Below are 24,517 nucleotides of genomic sequence, written 5' to 3'. Positions count from 1 at the left end.
TACATCACCAAATCACCAAAGCTTGTCATCTCAAAGCACTATACATGAGCAAGGTCTAGACCTTATCCAACCCATGACCAAGCACATTGGCGAGACTAGTAAAGACTTCTTTGAGTTTTTTTTAATAGGAAGAAGTCTCCAGCAAACCAGACTCAGTGGGGTGCCCATCTGCTGTGGTCTAATAAACAAAAAGCTCACAAGATTGTCAGAACATGCTGTGTCAAATGTTGATTGTAATCACCGGGTGGCTAGGCCACCAGGCTGACTTCAGAACACCCTGGAAACAGAAACTGAGTACCAAGATGGACTGTTTTTTTTCCTCTCAATAATAGACTCTGGTTTTGTTGATCTTCTGGTTTTTTTCTTTCTGTTTCTTCTGTTTTTCCCCCTTATCTTTTGTAAAAAACCGTGTAACTATTAGAATGGCCCAAGCAGTGGGTCACCCCTCTGATTCTGGTCTGTTTGAAGTTTCGGCCTTACCGCTGTTGCCTGTGTGCTTGCTTAGGGGTGTTGGTAAGTTTAAATCTTAATTTCAGTTTCAATTTATTTTCATTTATATTGTGCCAAATCACTACAAAGTTGCCTCAAGGTGCTTCACACAGTAAGGTTTAACCTTACCAACCCCTAGAGCAGGGGTGGCCAAGTTTGGTCCTCGAGAGCCACCTTCCTGACACTCTTAGTTGTCTCCCTGCTCCAACACACCTGAATCCAATGAAAGGCTCATTAAAAGTCTGCTAACGAGTCTTAAGAGTGTCAGGAAGGTGGCTCTCGAGGACCAAACTTGGCCACCCTTGCCCTAGAGCAAGCCCACAGGTGACAGTGGTAAGGAAATACTCCCTCTGATGATTTGAGGAAGAAACCTCAAGTAGACCAGACTCAAAGGGGTGACCCTCTGCTTGGGCCATGCTATCGACACATCTTACCTGTGTGAAGTGCCTTGAGACAGCTTTGTTGTGATTTGGTGCAATTTAAATAAAATTGAATTAAACGACCCTAAAAAGCCCAGTGTTAGTAATTGGCTAGTTAAGCAACCTGGAGGTGACGATTAGCAAATAAGCAACTGCAACTTCAGACACAAGCCTGTTGTTGTTATAGGCCTGCTATGACCTTCATGTTGACTTGTTCCAATCATATTAAACTGAAACCCCTTGGAGTTTGTGTGGGTCACACAGAAGTGGTCTTTTTGTCTTTAACTGATGAACACAGTTGCAACTAATAAATCAATCAATCCAGCATCCAGTAACCATCCAGCAGGTGGCAGACACATCTATGGTGACCAAGGAACACAGCTTTGTTTGTTTGTTTATTCATGTATCAATCTGGTATGTCAAAGTGCACCAAATATGAAAGGTTTTGTCATCATTCTTTGAATTTGGTGATTTGAGTCACCATGTTCACAAAGTACAGGAGATGGACTGGCTCACTTATCTAGTCCCTCACTGCACTTTAGGGTGTACATGCCTAGAAACTTAAATCTCCTGTAGTATATTCTGGAGCAGCACAGTGGCTTCGTGGTTAGCATTGTTGCCTCTCGGTGTGAAGGTCCCAGCTTTGCTTCTGACCATTGTCTCCTCTGTGAGGAACCCTCAGCTGGAATAAGCAGGTTCATAAGCAGGATGGATGGTGCATTCTGCCCACAGTGATGAATTAAAGACTCCACTGTCACCTCACTATTCCACTGGGTGTGCAGTCTGACTTGACTCTTGACCTTGGGGTATGAGGTGCCTACTTATTAGTATAGTGGGAAAAAAAGGTAAGCTTATCAGACTAGCTTCAGCACATGCATGTCGATTGTTGTACAAGGCCTCGGGATGTTTCCTCACTCGGTCCACACTCTTCATGCCATTTTTGTTTCATCACCCGCTTTGAAGACAAAGTCCTTGTTGAGCTTTGATTTCACACACACGACTAATCCTTTGAACTGTGGATGCAAACATGTAGAGAATATAGGTTGGTGTTTCTTTATGCTGTTAGTTTTTGTCACAGTACCACATCAAAAAAAGGCCAAAATGAATCCAACCCCAACTTCAATGTTAAAAAACAATGCAGGCTTTCACCAGATGAGTATTTTGTGCTCATACTGCAGGAATGTGTGCCATGAAGGTGACCTCAGCTCGGTGACGGGTCCTTAAGGAGGAGTCTTGATAACAGTAGGATCATAGTGACTGTCAGTGTGACATATTATGTAAAGGGTTGGTGGCAACAGCAATCTGAGATTACAGACTATCTTCTACTGCTTCTCTTCCCTGCTGTGGATTTCAGCTCCACAAATCAAGATGCATCTATCAGTGCTGACTGTTAACTTTAGCAGACAGAGTGCTGATGCCTTTCGTTTTCATTTTAGTGTTTGGTACTTTACAGAGACAGACGCCAAGATGTCAATAATTGCCCCAATAGTACATATTCTAGAATCTGGATCAGGACCCAGAGCTTGCTGACCTTTGCAGTGACCTACCTTGCATGCTACATCAAAATACCTTTTCTTTCTTTCTTTCTTTCTTTCTTTCTTTCTTTCTTTCTTTCTTTCTTTCTTTCTTTCTTTCTTTCTTTCTTTCTTTCTTTCTTTTCCTTCTGGCTGACTCACTTGGTCCATAGTCATCTATTCTAAGAGACATCACTGTGAGTTGAGTATTTCTGGAAGCCAGAATTTCATTAGGATAATGGTTTCTTGAACTGCTTGGCAATATTTCTTTTTTTTTTTTTTCTTGAGTGCAGATGGACAGTGGAAGATGGCTGTTCTTGTTGAGAGTAAAGATATTCCAGGTGCACGCACACATGAGCTACCTTTGGTTCTGTTTTGGTCCCCATCAATCAGTTGCCATCTTCCAGAGGCACCACCTTCAGTACTTTCAATGGCTTCTCTTCCAGGGATGAGGACCAAATGGCTTATTCCATCTCCTTCACAATGTGTGTAAACATCTGATAGACAGTAGCAGCTAGGTTACTTCTACTGGATCCAGAAACGAGGAATTTCCTTTGAGGCATTCAAAAAGTTGTGTAACAAATGAGGAACATGAAAGCATCTATACTGGACATTGTCATGTTGACATGGTGCAGTGCTGCGTGACGAGCCAAATTAAAAAGGCTAACCATGGTTGGTGATAGAATACATGGCCATACTAAAGTCTGTGGATGCTATCAGTGACCCTATCAATTGTCATCAATGAGTGTATTACTGGATCCAGCTTCAGATGGAGGTGGGTGGTGGTGGTGGTGGTGGGGATTAGAGTTCCTTAAGTGAGAGAGTAGCAACATAACGATCAAAAAAAAAAAAAAAAAAAAAAGTCACGTGACTCGTGGTGTCATTTTGGTGCCACATTCACGGTTAATCTGTCTGCATGTAAATCCAGCTATTTTAGTTATTTATTCACTGAAAATGCTGCGTTGTGTGTTTGGATGCACAAATAGACACAGCAAGGACTTCAAGATGTACAGATTCACTTCAGATCCGAACAGAAGAAAAATTTGGGAAAATAAAGTCAGCTGTGTGGAATGGAAGCCGACTTCGTCAAACCTTTGCGAGGTAAATTTATTGTTCAGTCCCATGTACAGTAAAACTTACCTAAACCGTCATCGTATAAACCGGATATTCACAGTCACCAGACAAAAAAGTCCCAATGTTTTTGTATTGTTTTCCATGTAATAAACACCGTATAAATCAGATTTTGTACAACAGATTTTTTTAATCACATCAGATAAAATGTCCCGTCCAATCGCAATGTATTTCCATTAAAGTCCCCTTGCATGTGGGACCGGAGTCATTTCTGTGATTAAAGGCCCAGCTGTTTATTTTTTCACACAGTGTTCAGACTCGCACTCACAGCCTGATGTGCACCTGCTAAATCAGACACAGCAAAAAGCTGTGATTTGACACTCTTCTGTTTTCACTCCTTCGTCTCCCAACATATTTTAATAGTTTTTGCAGTGTGCAAAACATTTCGGGATCACATACATCTGGCAGAAAAGTCTGCAACTTTACAACATAAAGTTGGAAAAAGATGAACTTGTACAGTTTACCTTTGAATTGGAGGTGATGATTGTGGAAAGAAAAGCTTGTGGAGGGTCAAATTAATCCATAATAAAGCATAACTGTTACGGCCCTGGGCCTTGTGGACTGGGCATTTGGTTGTTTGTTTTGCCCTCTTCTTTGTCTGCAGGGTGCTCATTTCCGGAGGACGCACTATAAGCGCCGCCTGTTCTTCTGCTGCTGCCGGGCTCTGGGTCTTCAACATGCACCTTTGAGTTTGCTTTTTAATTTCACCTATCACACAACTTCGCATACATACATGTACAATACATCCAAACATCTGCCTTCACCACTGATGCTGACATTCACACCTCATCTTTGTTTATTGTTAAATAAATTCTTATTTTATGCACGTTACTCTGGCATGGTCTCCATTTTTGTTATGGCTTTGAGCCGGTCATAACATAATCCAGTGATGGAGAACTTTAAAACTGTCATGCACGCCATTGCTTGACATGGAGCTTTCACATAGAATGCAAGAGAAGAAATGGTTTGAGAGAGGAGTCAAGGAAGCATTCTATGTGAAACAGTTGAAACCCAGCCTTAACTGGGGAGGGGTCTGAGACACGCTTTGTCCCCTGTTTACAATGTGGTACTCAGGTCAAAGCAGTTTCAGTCTTGTGTTCATGGTAATGAGTCATTCACGTCATCAGGAGAGTCGTCAAGGGAGCCATCAGGCGAGGCTTCCGTCCCATCATTAGGATGGACAGTTGCCCTGTCATTAGGAGGGTGCGAACTAGAGCACAATAGGTGCTAATTAGAGCTATTGTTTAGTCACTAGCCTATAGCAGTCGGCCTCTCGGTAGGAGGGGTCTGGTTAGGTTTAAAAAACTCCAGCTTTTGTTGGCTATTCTTCTCTACAAGAGTCAAGACAGAAGTCGGACTACCAGAGCAAGAATTTTAGCTGAGGAAGCTTCTGCGATTTGAAGCGAAACATCCTCGCGTCAAGCAACCCAGTCCAGTTGAAGATTCAAGCTTCTCTACTATTTAATTGTAAACTTGGAGGTCTTTGGACCCGGAAACAGATTTATCACGTGATGCGTTACGTCAGCGCTTAACAACCGGATTATGCAAGAACTTTGCTATATGCTATCACATGTTCACAGTAAAATCACCAGTGTAAAACCAACACTGACAGTGTTAAATTAACACTGTCAGTGTACATATGGTTCTACTCTGCTCAGAGTGGGATCATATGTTCACTGTCAGTGTTAATTTAACACTGGTGATTTTACTGTGTTTGATCAGCAGTTTGGGGGGTGGTGGGGGGCTGCAGTCATTGTAAACATAGTAGCCTGGGGTTTGAATCAAAGTGTGTGCTCCAGGCTGCATCTGTGTCCTTGGACAAGACATTTCGTCTGCATTGTCCTAATCTAAATCTACCAAGCTGTAAATGAGTACTCGATTGGGGTGGGGAGTAGCGTATGGTCAACTGGCATCACTTCCAGGGGCGAGCTGACTCTCATCTGCAGGCTCCAGGGATAAGCACTGCACTGGCACGATGGGCTTTAGCACTTGCATAGTACTTACACTATAGACTGGCAGGCGTGGTGCTGCAGTGTTGCATTATAGGCTTACTTCTTTTCTATGTACTTTTCATCTTTTGAATAAAGGCTAAAAAATCTCTGTAAAAAAAATAATGTGTACCAACAAGTATAGAGGAGCCTAATTAATTAATCATCTTCGGAAATCATGCAGAGCAGGTGGCTCTGAGAGATGAGAGTTAAACTTAGTCTGGAGTTGAATTACATGCATATGCTTCATCAGCATTGTCTCAGTCCACCCAACTGTAAATGGACACCGGCCTTGGCTGGGGAAGTAACCTGTGATGGACTGGTGCCCCATCCAGGGGGAGCTGGAAACTCTAATCTAATCTACTTCACTCTACAATATCTGAGGATGAGCACTGGCCTGATGGGCCTCAGGGCCCACACAGGACTTTGTACTACTTCTTCTAATTAATTAAAAAAACTGGAGGGCTCTTGCAGTTGAGTAAAACACAGCAAAGTGTTTTCATCTAGTATTTATGAATTACCACCATTGTGTAAGGACATTCTCCAGATCCTTAATCAGTGCACAACTTGGCAAAAGTTGTCCTTGGAAAAAGAGCTGTCTGCTGTCTGACTCAAAAACCAATTGCCCTGAAGATTTTGAAAGACAGCAGTCAGAAAGCATTAGACTGGGCTTTGTGTTGGAGTGCTGAAGAAAGCTGCTGCAGAAACGACAGCACATGAGAGCAAAACATTAGTCTGACACAATGACGACTGTGATGGCAAAGAGAAGCACTGCTGTGGAAAATGAGCAGACTGAGCATCGCTCTCAGAACATCCCAGCTCTGAAGCATGAAGGTGGCAGTCTGACGCTGTAGGTGTGCAGAGACGCAGGAGGCTTGTAAGGCACCCGGAGAGATGAATGTAACCAAATGCAATAGGCGGTTTGTGTTCCCACACGATGTCTATACAGTCAGTTCAACCAGTTAATAAATTCAGTGTCTTGCTGATTAATGAAACATCAAATGTTGCCTGAGAAGGGATTTGGGCCTGAATGCCCATTGAAGGAGAATAACTGTATAATTGGTCACAAACAACCCGTGGTGTAGCCAGTGATGGTGGCGTCGTGCTGTCGGGGAGGTGGAGGATGGGAGAGCCACATTAGTACTGTCAAACTGAAGACGGCACAGGAGATGAAAGTGGTAAGTATCGACCACAGTGAGTCACGACTGGCTCCGATGGGAGGTGGACACAATCAATTTGTTCAATGATGTCAGCCAAATGTGAGTTACAGAGTATGTTTTTACCCAACTGATTTATAAAAATTAAGGGGGAGACAAGAGGCAAAGTTTGTGGATGGAAGTAGTTGCTGTAGAAGAGGCATAAAGTTAAGTCTTCCAGAATGAATGCTGAGCTCAATACCAAAGCTCTAATGGCTTCACAACAAAAAGGTACAGTGCCTTAACATCCCAGTAAAACCAGATCTTAAATCTCTTTGGAAACACTTTGGCATTACATTTTCTAGATCTTCTGTGAGTGGTCTCTTTGCAATCAGACAAAATATTAACACAGATTTTTCAAGTTAAGTCATCACTGAGGTGGCCATCTATACCTTCTGTCTGTCTTTTGACCAGATGTTCAAAGTCTGTGTCCTTCTTCTGACCCTCTGCAAGAATGCCTGTTTCAGTCCTTTAAGGCCTTTTTATATGCAGCAGTAATGCTGCTTTCACATTGATGGTAGATGAACTGTTGTGGTCTTAATACCGAGTCGTTGGTCGACCGCAGATTCTAGGTGACAATGTAGAAGTGGTAAGTTGCAGTGTTGATGAGTTAGTGGCTAGACAATAATTTGCTCACTCAAAGGTGTTTTTAGTCAATAGGGGAGCCAGGATCCCAACACCCCCCCCCCCCCCCCCTTCACACCCTAAACTAAATCAAACCAACTTCTTGAGGTTACTGAGATGACCTCAAAACAAAGTCTGAATGTGCTCAAAGTAGATATCAAAATGACCACCAAAATTATTAATTCTACTCTTTATTGCTTTTACACATTTTGGGGGGATTGCGATGGGAAGATGGTCAATTAGCGGGTATTTTGGACACAGTTCAAAATTCCTGGATAAAATGATTTAGGCACACATTTGTTGTGATGTAGAACTTTCTTGTCATGGAATATGTTTTGAAAATTTAATGTTTAATCACTGAATTATTCATGGGTGGGGGTTGGGCATATTTTTGCAACCATCTTGAATATCTGGCTTGAGGACAGTTTTTACTTTTGGAAACGTCCCAGATGTGTTGTGGGATTGCCTATAGAACCTAAAATTACATAAATCTATTGCTTGCTTGGGACAAAACAGGTTGTCTTAATTCATCTGCTGAAAGTGAATCAACATTCAGTTTGTCCTTGCAGCTGTGGCAGTGTCTTTTGTCTAAGATCAGGCCATGTGGAGGTGATGTGGAGGTTTAGTTTACTCCTGATCTCCTCAGCAGGTGATTTCACAGATGATCAAGATATTAAATTGAAGGGAGGAACTTGTCAGTAAAACCTGCTGCGATGATCGGTTACAAGAAAAAGCTGCACCTTCTTGACCCTTCAAGAAACCTCATTGCCCACCTCTGGTCTACAAGTTAGAGAAGTGGGTTTTGGACCAAAGTATTCTCTGTTCAATTCCTGTCCGACAGGAAAATCACAAAGGGCCTGTCCACAGGGAGTGCTGTGTTTCATTTACATGGAACCAACATTTTCAGAGTTTGAAAATGCTACTTTTTGAATACTGGCCCCAGAGTGGATAAATTGTACAACCAATACGCAACTTTATGAAACAATGTTATAGTAGGGAGGGGCGTTATTTCAAAAATGTTTGAAATCTATACATTTTTGCATGGAATATGGAAATATACATGGACCATAACAGTAACCATAACAGTATATTTTTTGGGTCATTTGGTTCCAAAAACCCATATGGACGGAACGTTTGAAAATTTCAAGTAACGTGTGTGTTGTATATGTGCTGTTGATGTAGAAAACCACTCTGTTGCTTATAATTAGTTCATTGTGGCCATGTCATTCTTTACATGTGATGATTATACTCAACTGATATTCCTGATATTTTGTTTGTTACAATTGATCTGAACATATGTACTGAAATTAGTTTTTTTTTGTCAATTACTCTTAAAAAAACACCAGATAGGCTTATTGTTACTATAGAAGTTGAATATAAATTTGGGGTCAAGCAACATTTGGAGACAAATTTCAAGTCTCTAGGTGCAGCGGTTCTCAAGATATGACATTTTTGTCGATATTTTTGGTGATTTTTGAACCCGATATCTTCACTGGCTCCGTCTATATGGGTTTTTGGAACCAAATGACTGAAAAACCTATCCTGCTATGGTTTATTCTGTGTATATTTCCATATTCCATGCAAACATTTGTAGATTTCCAAATTCTTTGAAATAACACCCCTCCCTAGTGATAGCACCACCTCTAACCTCAACTTTAACCCCGGCCACAAGACGTCACGTAACAATAACAATAATGGCGGACTACAGACTTGTGTTTGTACTATAGAAGGTACTGAACTTATTGGGCTTCTACAGCAAAATCTTCTGCTGCAGTGAGTAGCAAACAGTCATGGTCAACAACATATACTGCATGCTTTGACTCGTACCACATGTTCCACTTCGTCATTGATCCACAATTCGCTTGTGTTCTTGTGTTTGCCATCTTCTTGGTCTTCTTCTGTGTTTGTGTACAGCACACGAGCTTTATGTACTTGCTTCACGTCGTCTTCTCAATGTTTTTGTGGGAGTGTTATAGCGCCACATAGAGCTTCGGGTGTACACAGATACTTCTCAAAATGGTGCCGTATTTACAGAACGGCTTTAGATAACAACACAGAAAAAGTTTGTGGAGTGAAAGTTCTATTTCCATGTGGACAAGGGATAAGGACTGTGGGTTAGGGTTCTTAATTCCCAAGTCATTCCTCATGTGCAGTTGAGTGCCTTGCATGGCAGCCTGCTAACATTGGTGTGTGTGTGTGTGTGTGTGTGTGTGTGTGTGTGTGTGTGTGTGTGTGTGTGTGTGTGTGTGTGTGTGTGTTGGTCATTGACGTTGCCACCCAAGTCATCACTGCCATTTGTGCGACTTGATGCTAAAGTCTTAAGTCCGTTTTCAGAAGATATTGCAGCAGCCTGGTCAGAAAAAAAAGTGAATGTAGCTGAAGACAGTCTGGAGGCACGGAATGTGTTTATAGCCTGCCCATCTGTATCAAATTTAATCATGAGCTACAGACAAAACTGCTCCTGGGCTTCATTTATTCTTAAATCTTAACAGAAACCGGTGGAACGTGTGGGATTGGACCACATCTTTCCCTGAGCAATACAGGAACTCTGAGTGACGTGTCTGTCACAGGACAAGTCACAGTGACAGAGAGCGGGTCAGAATCCAGCAGCCAAAAGAGCCAGCTGCCTGGAGGCCTTTCCAAACATGACCTTGCCAAGGTCAGAGCTGATAATACAGAGCGGCTTGACTTTAAAATGTTGTTACGTACACTCCTGTGTAGCTAAGGGAGGGGGAGAAAGTGCTCGTTATAAAATTAGCTGTTTGCACCTTGTTTCAACACGTGCTTGGACACTGGAAGCTGTTATGGATGTTGTCGATTTTCTCTGTCTTTACGGTTTCCTGTTTTTTGTCTTGTTCTCAAAGCCGCTGATGAAACTTCTCACCTCTGCTGGAAGGCTGCTGGAATTTCAGGAGCTTGAGGAGAGGGATATTGGATTGCTGCCCCTACAAAGCCCTTTGAATTTGTTTATCATTGGTGTTGGATAACTACGAGGTCTGTGATGAAAAAAAGCGGTCCTTTTTATTTTTTTCAAAAAATAAATGGATTTGATTCATATGTTTTTACGTCAGACAAGCTTGAACCCTCGTGCGCATGCGTGAGTTTTTTCACGCGTGTCGGTGACGTCATTCGCCTGTGGGCAGGCCTTGAGTGAGGAGTGCTCCACCCCGCCCGTCGGAATCTCTTTGTCTGAATAGCCGCTGCGGACGGCGCGTGTTGCTTTATCAACATTTTTTCTGGACCTGTGAGGAATATCCGAGTGGACACTATTTGAGAAATTAAGCTGGCTTTCAGTGAAAAGTTTAACGGCTGATGAGAGATTATGGGGTGTTTCTGTCGGTGTAAGGACTTCCCACGGAGCGGGACGTCGCGCAGCCCTTCCAGGCGCCGTCGTCGGCCTGTTTCGACCTGAAAACATCCTAATTTAAGGCTTAATTCACCCAGGACGTCGTGAGAGAACAGAGAAGATTCAGAACAGGCCGGCATGAGGACTTTATGCGGACATTCCACTGTTTAAGGACATTTTGTAATGAAAGACGTGCGCGTAAATTCGCCGAGTTGTTTCCGTGATGACTCGGCGAATCTGTGTGCGCCGCGACAGGAAAAACACCTCCGTGTTGAAAACCATTTGTAAAATTCAGGCGGCTTTTGATGGCTTTCAACAAGTGAGTAACTGAGAAATTGTTTAACAGCTTGGGCATGTTCCAACTTGCCCGATAAGGTTTCCAACGGAGGTGTTTTTCCTGTCGCGACCCCCTGCGGTCGGGTCCGGCCCGACATGCGACTCTGCCCGCACGTTCTTTCATTACAAAATGTCCATTAACAATGGAATGTCCGAATAAACTCCTCATGCCGACTTCTTCTGAAAGTTCTCTGTTCTCTGACGACTTACTAGGTCAACAGAGCCTGAAATGTGGAAGTTTTCAACTTGAAACGGCGAGACGCTGCCGCCTCGAAGCGCAGATCGCCGTCAGGCGCCGTGCGCCATCCTTACGGCGACACTACCAGACCAAAATCTCTCATCAGCCGTTAAAATTTTTACCGAAAACCAGCTGAATTTTTCGAATGGTGTCCACTCAGTTGTGCCTTACAGTTTTTGAAAAATTTTTTATCAAACAAAGCAGCAGTCTCTGAGCCATTCCTAAACAATGAAAAAACGACGAGAGGGTGGGCCACTCCTCACTCAAAGACTGCCCACAGGCGAATGACATAACCGACAGGCGTGAAAAAACTCTTGCATGCCCACGAGGGTTCAAGCATGTCTGATGTAATCACATGTGATTCAAATCCATATGGTTTTTGAAAAAAATAATAAGATCCGTTACTTTTATCACAGACCTCGTATATCCTGAGCAACACTTCCAACTTCATGTGACTTTTATGAACATTATATAATTTGCTACAGGTCATTGCAAATCCAAATTTTCTGAGAAACTATTGCATTGTCAGTTTCCATATCCACAGTGGTGGTGTCCTCACTGGATTGGTTTCAAAAGAGGCTTCCTGAAAACCGATTTAGCCTTTCGTGGCATCCTCTTAGTGGTGCAGTTTAGGTAAACTTTCCATCACAAGTGTGCATTTTGTGATAAAAGCACAGAATCTGGTACACACATATATGGGTATTCCAAATAAAACTGGATATTGGGCCATCAAGAATTTTCAACATCACCTATAGCAGCCATTTTTTAAAATGAAAATTAATAAATACTCCAATTGCATTGGAAAAATATACATCGTCTGATCACAAAGATTCTAAAAAGGCATAGTTTGGTTTATCTATGAGTAAAGTTAATAAGATTTTAAAAAGGAATACTTTGCATCATCTGTCATGTTTATTTATTGTGGTACGGGTCACATGTCATAGATTCCAATGGACATCAACCTTGCTTGACCCTTACTTTAGAGACCAAGCATTCAGCACAGTCAAAACTATTCAATTAATCCTATTAGCACAACCAATAACTTGCATCACTTTTTTTTTAACCAAAATTGGTGCGACTTTAACTTCTGACCCCTGTAGAAACTGAAATTGATCTCCATAACTCTATAATATTCAGTCATAGATAATTCAAACTATACCTTTTTGGAATATTTATGATCAGACAAATAATATGGTATACCTTTCAATATGATTGGAACATTTAACAATTTTGACCCCTGTGTAATTCTTCATTCGTCTCTGTAGATCATTAAAGGTCAGCTCCAGGATGCCTCCACTTTTAAAAATAAACAATTTAGAATATGTGTGCCAAATTTCATGCTTTTATCACAAAATGTACAACTATTTTGCCAATCTGCTGCACTGTCTGGTTTGTGCAGTGGTCAGATACAGAGGTAATGTCGTAGGGGCTTGAGGCAGGTATGGCTGCATTGTTGAGGGATAATTAACTGTGATCAGTCTTTCATGCCGCCCATGTCATCGTATCACTTGCACAACCTCAAAATAGTGCACGCATTCATGCAATCTGCAGCTGTTGCACCAACAAGCAGGATAACTGTCCTTTCCATATTTATTTGAACAGAACATAGAGAACCCTCCTATGACATGCTATGAGACGCATCTCGACAGTTGGTCCACGATTCATCCCAACACATTTGTCTCATAGTGTGTTATAACTGGGTCACAGTGTGTCAGAATTGTTTTTAAAAATGCACCATGAAGATGACACAATTTGGCAACACTCACAACAGATGGCACTGCAGTGCCCCAAACACTGGGTTTTTAGTCATCTGCACAAATCCCATAGGGAGGAAAAACCAGGTATCACGAGTCACATTCTACAGCATAGAAGATCTCTGCTCTCTGAGTATTCATTTTATGAGAACGTCCAATAAAATTAAGCTACATCGCACCACCTTAAACAGTAGTGGAAGTTGAACCGGATTGGCTATTAGCAAGACAAATGGTATTGACATTGAAATTGGTCAATGCATCATGCAACTGTGTCCCAACTGGGTGTACATCACATGATCTGTCACAATCCAACAGACAAGCACGTCGTGCCAATTTTTATAAAAAGGTTTTTATTTTATTTTATTATTTCTATTAGCTGTTACATGCCAACAATGCAGGAGGTGTGTCGAGAAGACAAACCCACTGCCCTGAAACATCGGGGATATTTTGTGCGGAGAAGAGTGCAGTAATTACGTTCATATTGCCGATTGTGGTAGGTGGGTTCACTCCTTAACTGTACAATTGGTCAAGTGATGCAAATCTCTGTTTAAGGTGGATGGTACCCTGGCTCTTTATTGGTCAGATAACACACAAATGTGACCAAATCAGTTAATTGTACATGCCGTGAAATCTACAGGAAGTTTTTTTTTTTCTCCCTCTTCTTTCTTGGCAATGAAACAAACAACTTTTTAAAGAATCATGACTCAAAAGCAATAAATCATAGTCTGTACCCAGTGTATTTGCATATTTCTGCTCTTGCATTGGAAATTTTTCTCAGGTGACTTACAGCTTGGGTCACTGACCCTTAATTTTTATCACACTAATTTTGCCGTTGGAACTAGTTACTACGTGTTGGTCTCTGTACTGGAGTCTCTGTTTGAGCCTTTGTTCAAGAAGCCATAACACAAAGTGTACTTCTCCAGGAACAATCTGCATTACTAAATGCACCCAGCTACCATTTTAGTACCCCCCCCCCCCCCCCCCCCCCCCAAGCAATGCCGTAGAACTTTGGTAATTTATAAATTATTGGTCGTTTGGATCAGCAATTTCAGTTAAATATATCATATAGCAGACAAGCAGTGATATTTGAGAAGTGAAATAAAGTTTATAGGATGTACAGAAAGTGTACAATAATTATTTAAACAAAATTAGGCAGGTGCATAAATTTGGGCACCCCAACAGGAAAAAATACATCAATATTTACTCCATCCTCCTTTTGCAGAAATAATAGCCTGTAAACGCTTCTTATAGCTTCCAATGAGAGTCTGGATTCTGGTTGAAGGTATTTTGGACCATTCTTCTTTACAAAACATCTCAGGTTTGTAGGTTTCCAAGCACGGACAGCCCGCTTAAAATCACACCACAGATTTTCAATAATATTCAGGGCTTGGGACTGAGATGGCCATTCCAGAATGTCATACTTGTTCCTCTGCATGAATGCCTTAGTAGATTTTGAGCAGTGTTTAGGGTCGTTGTCTTGTTGAAAGATCCAGCCCCGGCGCAACTCTAACTTTGTCACTGATTCTTGAACATTGTTCTCAAGAATCTGCCGATGTTGACTGGAATCCATGTGACCCTCAACTTGAACAAGATTCCCAGTACCTGCACTGGCCACACAGCCCCACAGCATGATGGAACCACCTCCAAATTTTACTGTAGGTAGCAAGTGTTTTTCTTGGAATGCTGTGTTCTTTTTCAGCCATGCATACCGCCCCTTGTTATGTCCAAATAACTCAATTTTATTTTAATCAGTCCACAGCACCTTATTCCAAATTGTAGCTGGCTTGTCCAAATGTGCTTTAGCGTACCTCAAGCAACTCTATTTATGGCATGTACGCAGGAAAGGCTTCCTCGGCATTACTCTCCCATACAGCATTTCCTTGTACAATGTGTGCTGTATAGTTGAACGATGCAGAGAGACACTATCTGCAGCAAGATCATGTTGTAGATCTTTGGAGCAGCTCTGTGGGTTGACTATGACTGTTCTCACCATCCTTCCCTTCAGTTTATCTGAGATTTTTCTTGGCCTGCCACTTGGAGCCTTAACTAGTACTGTGCCTGTGGGTTTCCATTTCCTCACTATGTTCCTCACAGTGGAAACTGACAGCTGAAATCTCTGAGATAGCTTTTTGTATCCTTCCCCTAAACCATAATGTTGAACAATCTGTGTTTTCAGGTCATTTGAGAGTTGTTTAGAGGCTCCCCTGTTGCTACTCATTAGAAGAGATGCAAAGAGGAGAAACATTTGCAAATTGCCACCTTAAATACCCTTTCTCATGATTAGATTCACCTGTGTACAGAGGTCAAGGGTCAGTGAGCTTACCAAACCAATATTGTGCTCCAATAAATAGTGCTAAATGTATTCAAATCAATAAAATGAAAAGGGTGCCCAAATTTACGCACCTGCCTAATTTTGTTTAAATAATTATTGCACACTTTCTGTAAATACTACAAATTTTATTTCACTTCTCAAATATCAGTGTGTTCGTCTGCTACATGATATAATTAACTGAAATTGCTGCTACAAACCACCAATGATTTATAAAGGAAAATCATGGAAGTCATCAAGGGTGCCCAAACCTTTACATACCACTGTAATTACTGGTCATGCTACCTGTCTGTCCTTGGACAAAACTGTCCCAGAACTATCAGAAAATTGCATTGTCAAAGTCAACAATCCATTCCTCAACTCATGCAGTGTTACTGAGGCATGCTAAATATGGTGTCTACCAATATGTAGACCTGGACTCAATTTCCAGTCACGCCAACTGTGTCTTTGTACAAGACAGTTGATCTGCATTATCCCAGTACATGCAATTATGAATGGGTACAGAGCTTGGCTCAGTAAGTAATCTGCTTCAAACTGGTGTTTCATCCAGGGGGTGTCATAGGCTTTCGTTTGCTTCACACTATGTAATCTGAAGATAAGCATGCGCACAAACGGGCCTTTTATAAATATACCATCTTACCGGAAAACCTTCAAACCCCTGCAAAAAGAGAGGCTGAGTAAAGAAGTCACTTTCAAAAGAAACAAAACCTTCACAGTCAGTAAAAATTTCCAACCTCAAATCAACCATGTCCTCAAGGACAGTAAAATAACACAAGCACACACTAAAGCTCTGTAACAGCCGTAGCCTGATGATACCAGCAGGTGCATTCAAATCCCTACAGAGGGCAGCTGAATGACTGATACAAAAGAGCCAAACTTAATTAATAGCCAAATCTGATCCCTGGCAGTAGAATGGTTGGTATGTTGTGAGGGAGATAACAGAACACACGTGATCAGTAGTGTGTGTTTAATAGTCGGCTGACACTGACAGGTCTGCCAGGAGGTGAGATTTTGTCTAATAAATGAGGACGTCTTTGCAGAAATTAAATGGTCACTTCAGCCAGTTTTCTTCTGTCTTAAGTGTAGTGAGCTATGATGTACACAGTTAATATCTGACATGCAGTCAAAAAAGCTTATCAAATGTGACTGCAGGAAGACACGGTTGGTATTTGGCCCCTGAATACACTTCTTGATAATGTACAGCATGTACATACTGAGATACAAGTTGGGCTTCCATTTCAAGCTTGTGCAAAAGTTAAGCTCTTATTAGAATGTCAACAAAACACTGTAGTGAAATGACAGCAATTCCACTGAGTGACAGAATGCCGTTGCTGGGCCAGTAGTCATGGCAGAGTATGTGTAAGTCCTGCTAATTATTGCGATAACGGCATCTCTTATAAAGTGTAACAAGCTATCCCTTTTTCTCCATCCACATGCACCATTTTAGTACTACCTATAATACCTTGGGGTGGGAATGTTTGAGCATCGTTCGATTCAATTATGATTGAGGGCTGTGATTAAATCATAAAGCAATGAGCAGATTATCCACCCTAGAGTGGGTTTGAGTCAGAGACTGAAATGAAAATGCCTCCCACCTATCCCAGATTCCAGAGAACTATAAGGGCATGTCTAAAGCTGCCTCAAAAAGAGACAGCTGCTATTATTATTATTACTACTGCTACTACTACACTACTGTTACTTGCAAAAATGAAGAGGTAAAAAGTTCAAAGGAAAAAGTAGGGAATAAAAAAGTATGACACAAACCTTTTAGCACACTTGCTGATGATGATGATGCAGCACAAAAGTGTCTCTCCCTTAACAACAGCTACTACTACTACTACTACGAAAGGGCTCAATGGCCTATGTCACTCCCCGTATGTCAAACTATGTGTGTCAACTTTGGTTCAATTCCAAGGTACCATTTGGACAGAAGAGGAATACACACACACACACACACACATGCATGCATGCACACAAACACACTTGTCTTAGATTATCGAAGCAATCTTTCCTTGCTCTTTCTGAAGTATTTCTTTTTTCTCATTATGTGATGACTTCACAATTTGCAAAGTATTTGTAATGTGAATAATGAATTTATTTCCAATACATTCTTGTGTGGCTCTCATTCACTGATTTTATGTTCGAAAACCCCTGGGGGGCGGGGGTGGGGGTGGGGGTGTTGTTACCACAAAACCGGCTCACATAAGTGATTGACTAAATGTGATTGACACTAAGGGCCCCTTCACACGTAACACGAAAGACGCAGAAACCAGAAGAAAATTCACGAACCAAACACGAAATGGGGAACCACGAAACATTCCACTTGCTGTCGTGAGGGATGCATGGTCGGACAGGCATGCATGACAAACTAGAAACTGTTTCATGCATGCACAGAGCGAGCAGCTGGAACGTGTTGCACAACAGTGTGCCTCTGTTGTGGAGAAACCAAAATAAAAACCAAACACCATAAAAAAAAACCACCACATTTTATTGAATCCCTCTTATCGAGCGGACAATACAAGTATGAACTGTCTGTTCCTCTGTAGAGGACCCATGGTCACGTACAGTCACTTAATGACATGAATGAAGCAGTGCATTCTCATTATGTCTTATGTCCGGATATATAAATAATTAATACAATCATTGGACACTGATAGATGAGATATTGGTGTATAATTTGTGAAAATCACTGGGTTGACATAAATAATAAATAAAAAGGGACCCAATACAGAACCCTGCAGTTAATTAACCCTGGTTAAATAAAAAAAATGAACCTGCAATTTACAAAAGCTGTGATTAACAGATGGAAACTGGCTTATAACAGGGGTAAGAAATGCTTAAAATCAACAAGGAGAAAACACGGTATGTGTTCCCCAGCTGGGACGACCAGAAGTAGAGATCTCAACAGCAGCTGCTGTTGGTAGCCAACCACGCCCCCCCCAACATGTCACTCTGTTTCTGTATTATGTGGTCATTCATTTTAGTTATTTATGTAATTTTGTATGTAGGTATTGTCGTAATTATTTATATACCTGTCCTGTTGATGGTCTCTGTGCTTTTAATGTGACATGTCGTGTGCACTGAGCTGCCATTTCCAGCTGTCAGTGTGCTGTAATCAGCTGACAGGCGGCTCCCTGTGCTGTGTGCGCTTAGATGTGGCTGTCTGGGTTCTCTGTGATCATGTCTGTACATACATATCAGCATTTTATGCAAGTTCCCCCCCCCCCCCGCGCACGCCACATGTGTTTCGGTGGGGGGGCAACACATGTCGATACATACGCAAGCCACATGTATGTTGCTTTTTGCAACGCCACACTTGTGGGGGCACTCAGACAAATTTCACATCCAGCTCAGAAGTGTTTTTGTTTTTGTGTTAACAGCGCGAATGGCCACACATTTTCTAAGTGTCCAGTGAGCAGTGTTAGATGTTCACGTGTGTCATCTGGAATTTGGCTGACACTTGTCGCGAGAGGAATTGAATGGGCTCTCACAGGGCACTGTCTGTCTTTTGGCCTCTGGTGTGCGCGAATAGTTGTAGTGACAGGTGTACGGGGCATTAGAGGCAGCTCCGACTTTTCACGAAGGGTATACAATACGTCCTTCGTGCGCTAGTCGGCTTCAATCGTGTTATGTGTGAAGGGGCCCTAACAAAGGTTAAACATTTATGTGCACCTCATCACAATGCATGAGGTGCATGCACACTGGCTGTGCGATTTTCTTCAGTGGCGCAAATCAGTGCTCAGTCACATAAATGTTTTATTTGTTTTCTGGACTTTGAAATTTAAAAACTGTGTTCAGATGGAGACAGAACTTGTCACTACATGCTTCTTGTTCTGTTGTGTGTCATATACAGTAGTGTTTAGAATAATAGTAGTGCTATGTGACTAAAAAAAATAATCCAGGTTTTGAGTATATTTCTTATTGTTACATGGGAAACAAGGTACCAGTAGATTCTGTAGATTCTCACAAATCCAACAAGACAGTGTATTCATGATATGCACACTCTTAAGGCTATGAAATTGGGCTATTAATAAAAAAAAGTAGAAAAGGGGGTGTTCACAATAATAGTAGCATCTGCTGTTGACACTACAAACTCAAAACTATTATGTTCAAACTGCTTCTTTAGCAATCCTGTGAATCACTAAACTAGTATTTAGTTGTATAACCACAGTTTTTCATGATTTCTTCACATCTGTGAGGCATTAATTTTGTTGGTTTGGAACCGAGATTTTGCTTGTTTATTAGTGTGCTTGGGGTCATTGTCTTGTTGAAACACCCATTTCAAGGGCATGTCCTCTTCAGCATAAGGCAACATGACCTCTTCAAGTATTTTGACATATCCAAACTGATCCATGATACCTGGTATGCGATATATAGGCTTCACTGTGAACTGTGGCTGAATTCAGAGTTTGGGGGTCGTCTCACAAACTGTCTCAGGCCCTGGACCCAAAAAGAACAATTTTACTCTCATCAGTCCACAAAATATTCCTCCATTTCTCTTTAGGCCCATTGATGTGTTCTTTGGCAAATTGTAACCTCTTCTGCACATGTCTTTTATTTAACAGAGGGACTTTGCGGGGGATTCTTGCAAATAAATTAGCTTCACACAGGCATCTTCTAACTGTCACAGCACTTACAGGTAACTCCAGACTGTCTTTGATCATCCTGGAGCTGATCAGTGGGTGAGCCTTTGCCATTCTGGTTATTCTTCTATCCATTTGGATGGTCGTTTTCCATTTTCTTCCACATGTCTCTGTTTTTTTTTTGTCCATTTTAAAGCATTGGAGATCATTGTAGATGAACAGCCTATAATTTTTTGCACCTGCTTATGTTTTCCACTCTTCAATCAACTTTTTAATCAAACTACGCTGTTCTGAACAATGTCTTGAACGTCCCATTTTCCTCAGGCTTTCAAAGAGAAAAGGATGTTCAACAGGTGCTGGCTTCATCCTTAAATAGGGGACACCTGATTCACACCTGTTTGTTCCACAAAATTGAGGAACTCACTGACTGAATGCCACACTACTATTATTGTGAACACCCCCTTTTCTACTTTTGTTTTTTACTAATAGCCCAATTTCATAGCCTTAAGAGTGTACATATCATGAATGCTTGGTCTTGTTGGATTTGTGAGAATCTACTGAATCTACTGGTACCTTGTTTCCCATGTAACAATAAGAAATATACTCAAAACCTGGATTAATCTTTTTAGTCACATAGCACTACTATTATTCTGAACACTATTGTATAGTGCAAAAACTGGAATTTGTTCTGTTCCTTCTGTGTCATTAAACAGACAGCACGCTGTAATGACAGAGTGGCTACAGGAAATCATATGGCAAACGTACCAAAATTAAAAGGACATTTCTGGATCAAAAAATGAATCGTGTTCTGCATGGGTGATTGCTTGGACCTGGGGCACTGTTGTAGTGCTGTGGATGCACATCATGTTGCACCAGTACTTGCTTCCACACCTAACCTGAGTATATGGGCTTGGAGATTTGAGTTTTGACAGTTTTAAGGAGTGTGTGGATCTGACATGATCATGACTGATCACTCAGCAGAAACTATTGCCCCAAAAAAATAAAAAATAAAAAATCAGACTTCTGTGTAAATGAAGAAGACTGGAGACCCAAGGCAGCGTGAGGGCGTGCACACGAGTGTTGCCTCAGAGCGTAATGAGAGAATTGCTCTTATGTCTCGTTTTCTGCTTCCACTCGTGTTGTGTCGTCTGCTTCCACTCGTGTTGTGTCGTCCAACAAACAGAGTGTAATTCCCAGGTGGGGAATTGCAACCTGGGGACACATAATGGACTTGTTTGCTCTTGATTACTGCCTGTGCTGCAGACTGTGTTGTTCTGACACACACTGTGTCACATCCTTAGCAGTAATTAGAAATATACATTATTTATCCTGGCAGGGACTCCCTCCCATTTATTGTTAACTAACATCAAAAGGCCGCAATTGTATGCAAATTTAAGCTCCTTGATGGGAAACTATCAATACATGTGCACATTTGCGTGCACACTCACACAACTGCAAAAAACAGAATTTTCAGCTAAATTTGCTTCAGCATTGAGGCTCTTTTCCTGCTGTGTACATAATGAGACAACAATAAATCACTAAAAGCACTTTGTGGGTGTTTTTGTGTCTTTTTTGCATTTATTACAAATCATAATGCTTGAATTACAACCATTGATTTGTTATTGCCTTTCTTTTTTCTAAAGTAAAACAAATTTTACACATCCAACCACACCACATTTGACGGAGGGTCTCTTTGCTTCTTTCTCTCCATCACCATTCAAATACTGTCTTTGGAACAGTCCTTTTTTTTCATCTCTTACGTACATTGATTCTTAATTTTGGAGGTTCATAAATGAATATCGATTGAGAGCAACAGGCCCAAATTAAAGGTTGATTTTAAGTGAATTAAATACAGTTAGAAATACATGTTATATTTTTCGAGAAGACAAACATTCCAAATCTCAAAGAATAAACCCGCCCACTGCTCTTTCCTCTGTTGTATGGTTTTGTGCCCATTTGCCGATTTGGCACACTGTGGCACGGGCTCTCTCTGGCACCCTTTGGCATGCTCACTGGCACTATTGCTGGTGTTCTTATTGGTACACTCTCTTGGTGTCTCACTCGTGAGGCAGTTCTCTGATGCAGGCCAATGACAACAAAGTCTACTGTATCGATTACCACAATGTAGTCAGAATTCATACGGTGCACTGCATCCTGCTTAGGGTGAGCCGTGGGTAGTGAGTGATCTGGCATCAGTACTGGCTAATGTGGTCTACTTTACTGGGACTCTAGTCGTTACCTCCAGTTTACCTTTTCAGCCATTTTTATTGGGAACACTAGACTGTGGTTGCTTAGGTACATTTGTCACTGCATGTTCTGACAAGACTATTTGCTTGTGTTGTTGGAATGACTACAGGAGATGGTTGCCCAACTGAGCCTGGTCTGCTGGAGGTTTCTTCAAAAAAAAAAAAAAAACAACAACAATAAAAAACAAAACGGAATGAGTTTTCCTTAACACTCACCATTGTGCATGCTTTTGGGGTAGATAAGATTTTGAGATGACTTGGTATGACTTGGGTCTTTGACAGTTTGTGCAGAAATTCTTTGGTTATGCAAACTGATTGTTTCAGCAGCTGTCCGAGTGGCTGGTCTCAGACGATCTTGGAGGTGAACATGCTGGATGTGGAGGTCCTGGGCTGGTGTGGTTACACGTGGTCTGCGGTTGTGAGGCTGGTTGGATGTACTGCCAAATTCTCTGAAACGCCTTTGGAGACGGCTTATGGTAGAGAAATGAACATTCAATACACAAGCAACAGCTCTGGTTGACATTCCTGCTGTCAGCATACCAATTGCACGCTCCCTCAAAGAGCAGGTAGCCCAGTGGACAAGGAGATGGCCTACTAATATATAGACCTGGGTTTGAATACCACTCATGCTCCCTGTCTGCATTCTTAGCCAAGATATTCAAACTGCATGGTCTCAGGCCATCTTGACCTTTTGCTCAACCGTGTAAGACCTTGCTTTGTACATAGTTGAGCAAAAGGTCAGAAGCAAAACAAGGCTGGAATGCAGACAAGGTCAAACGAACTGGCAAAGAACAGAGAAACATGCAAGGCTTAAATAACAAGGTGTGATTAATAAAAATGAAAACAGGTGCATGAGAAAGTTCAGGAAGGAGACAAAGCTGAGGCAAGCAGGAGCAAGAGAGTACAGTAAAACAAATACCAAGCAGACAAACAGGCATGGAAGAAAGAGGCAAAGATGAAGTGAACAGGTGCAAGAGAGTGCAGTAAAACAAATACTAAGCAGACAGAAACAGGCATGGAAGAAAGAGACAAAGATGAAGCGAACAGGTGGAAGAGAGTGCAAAGAAACAAAAACTAGGAAAACAAAGGTGAGAACTGAAGAGTGATCAACAAGAGAATTAAAGCCTGGGGCTGAAACTATAACACAACTAAAATGTGGCAAAAATATAACAAACAGAAATGACAAGGAATGACTACAGTGGTAAAAATGCAAAATGAAACCAGTGACAAAAGTAATCCTTAGCTGAAAATCAAAGCTGGGGTATCGATACTGGGGACATGGACACAGACACAAGCAAGATGAAAACCCAGACATGGGGCAGATCATGATGCTGTCCTGTTCCTCAGTGGTCATCGCTGATTTAGTCTGCAGACTGCTTGCCTTGGACTCTGCGCTGCTCGCCACCTGTGTTGCTACACCTCCGTTCCCAGGACGACCCTTGTCCATTGCCGTGTCCTGCAACTTCTGACATTTTTGCACATGCTTCTCTGGCGATCAACACTGCTTTCCGTTTACCCTCAAGTGACCAAGTGGGGTCATTTATGACCCCAGGCTTATATTTTTGTGCACAATTTTTCTATTTTTAATCGGAAAAACGTTTCCTACCATGAAGCTGTCAATTTGTTCTGCATGTATTCATAGAATTTTGCAAGGATCAGCCGATCCGTGTGGCAAGTATAATCCAAACTTGTACAGGTGTCACTTATGGACCCCCGGGAAGATCTATGAGATTTTCGACATATAGCTTCAGATGGTATTGTAAATTGCCAACTTTAATCATTTTACTGTTTTGCAGGGAAGCATGGCCAACAGACCTAGAATAGCAAGATTTACAGCTGCACAAACATTGAGATTGATTCTTGATGCCCAGAGTGAGGGTGAAAATAGCTCATGATTGTCACAAAGGATGACTGATGGGTTAATTGAGATTTGTTCATTTATTTACTTATTTTGGCAACAGAGGAAAATTGATTAACATGATGTATTTCTTGCAATGCGGTGATATCACGAGATGTAGACAATCCACAACATTTCCCCAAGCAACAGTGCTATGGAAGAAGCAATGCTGCAAGGCTTGTAATTGCTAAATGTTGATGACTTTAAGCAAAATCACAGGTTAAAAGCCTAGGCTGTGAGTAAAGCTGGGAGAAACAACCAAACTTTGAAAATCTGTATGATGCCACTAAGATTATGGTATGCTGACGCACCACCGTTGTCCCATTCTTTGGGGAGAGCCCTGTCATTTTTCTTGGGCCATTCACTACCTTCCAGTTAATGCTGCATGTCATGTTGTTTGTCCTGTATGTCATCACTAGACAAACAC

At 41.6% G+C, this 24,517-nt stretch overlaps 1 protein-coding gene and 1 long non-coding RNA gene across 2 annotated transcripts in view; both read left to right on the top strand.

Moving 5' to 3' along the window:
• Positions 1-24,517, top strand: part of mtnr1aa (melatonin receptor 1A a) — a 111,874-nt gene that overhangs the window by 84,805 nt on the left and 2,552 nt on the right. The window lies entirely within an intron of this gene.
• Positions 596-23,051, top strand: LOC117526792. The gene is made up of 4 exons (XR_004565351.1): positions 596-606; positions 1,351-1,355; positions 16,583-16,588; positions 22,920-23,051. It is a non-coding gene; the product is annotated as an uncharacterized LOC117526792 (long non-coding RNA).

This window comes from Thalassophryne amazonica, chromosome 15, assembly GCF_902500255.1.
Source record: "Thalassophryne amazonica chromosome 15, fThaAma1.1, whole genome shotgun sequence".
In the NCBI taxonomy this organism is placed as follows: Eukaryota; Metazoa; Chordata; class Actinopteri; order Batrachoidiformes; family Batrachoididae; genus Thalassophryne; species Thalassophryne amazonica.
Note: the sequence above shows the minus strand (reverse complement) of the source record. Positions and strands in the feature narration are given on the sequence as shown.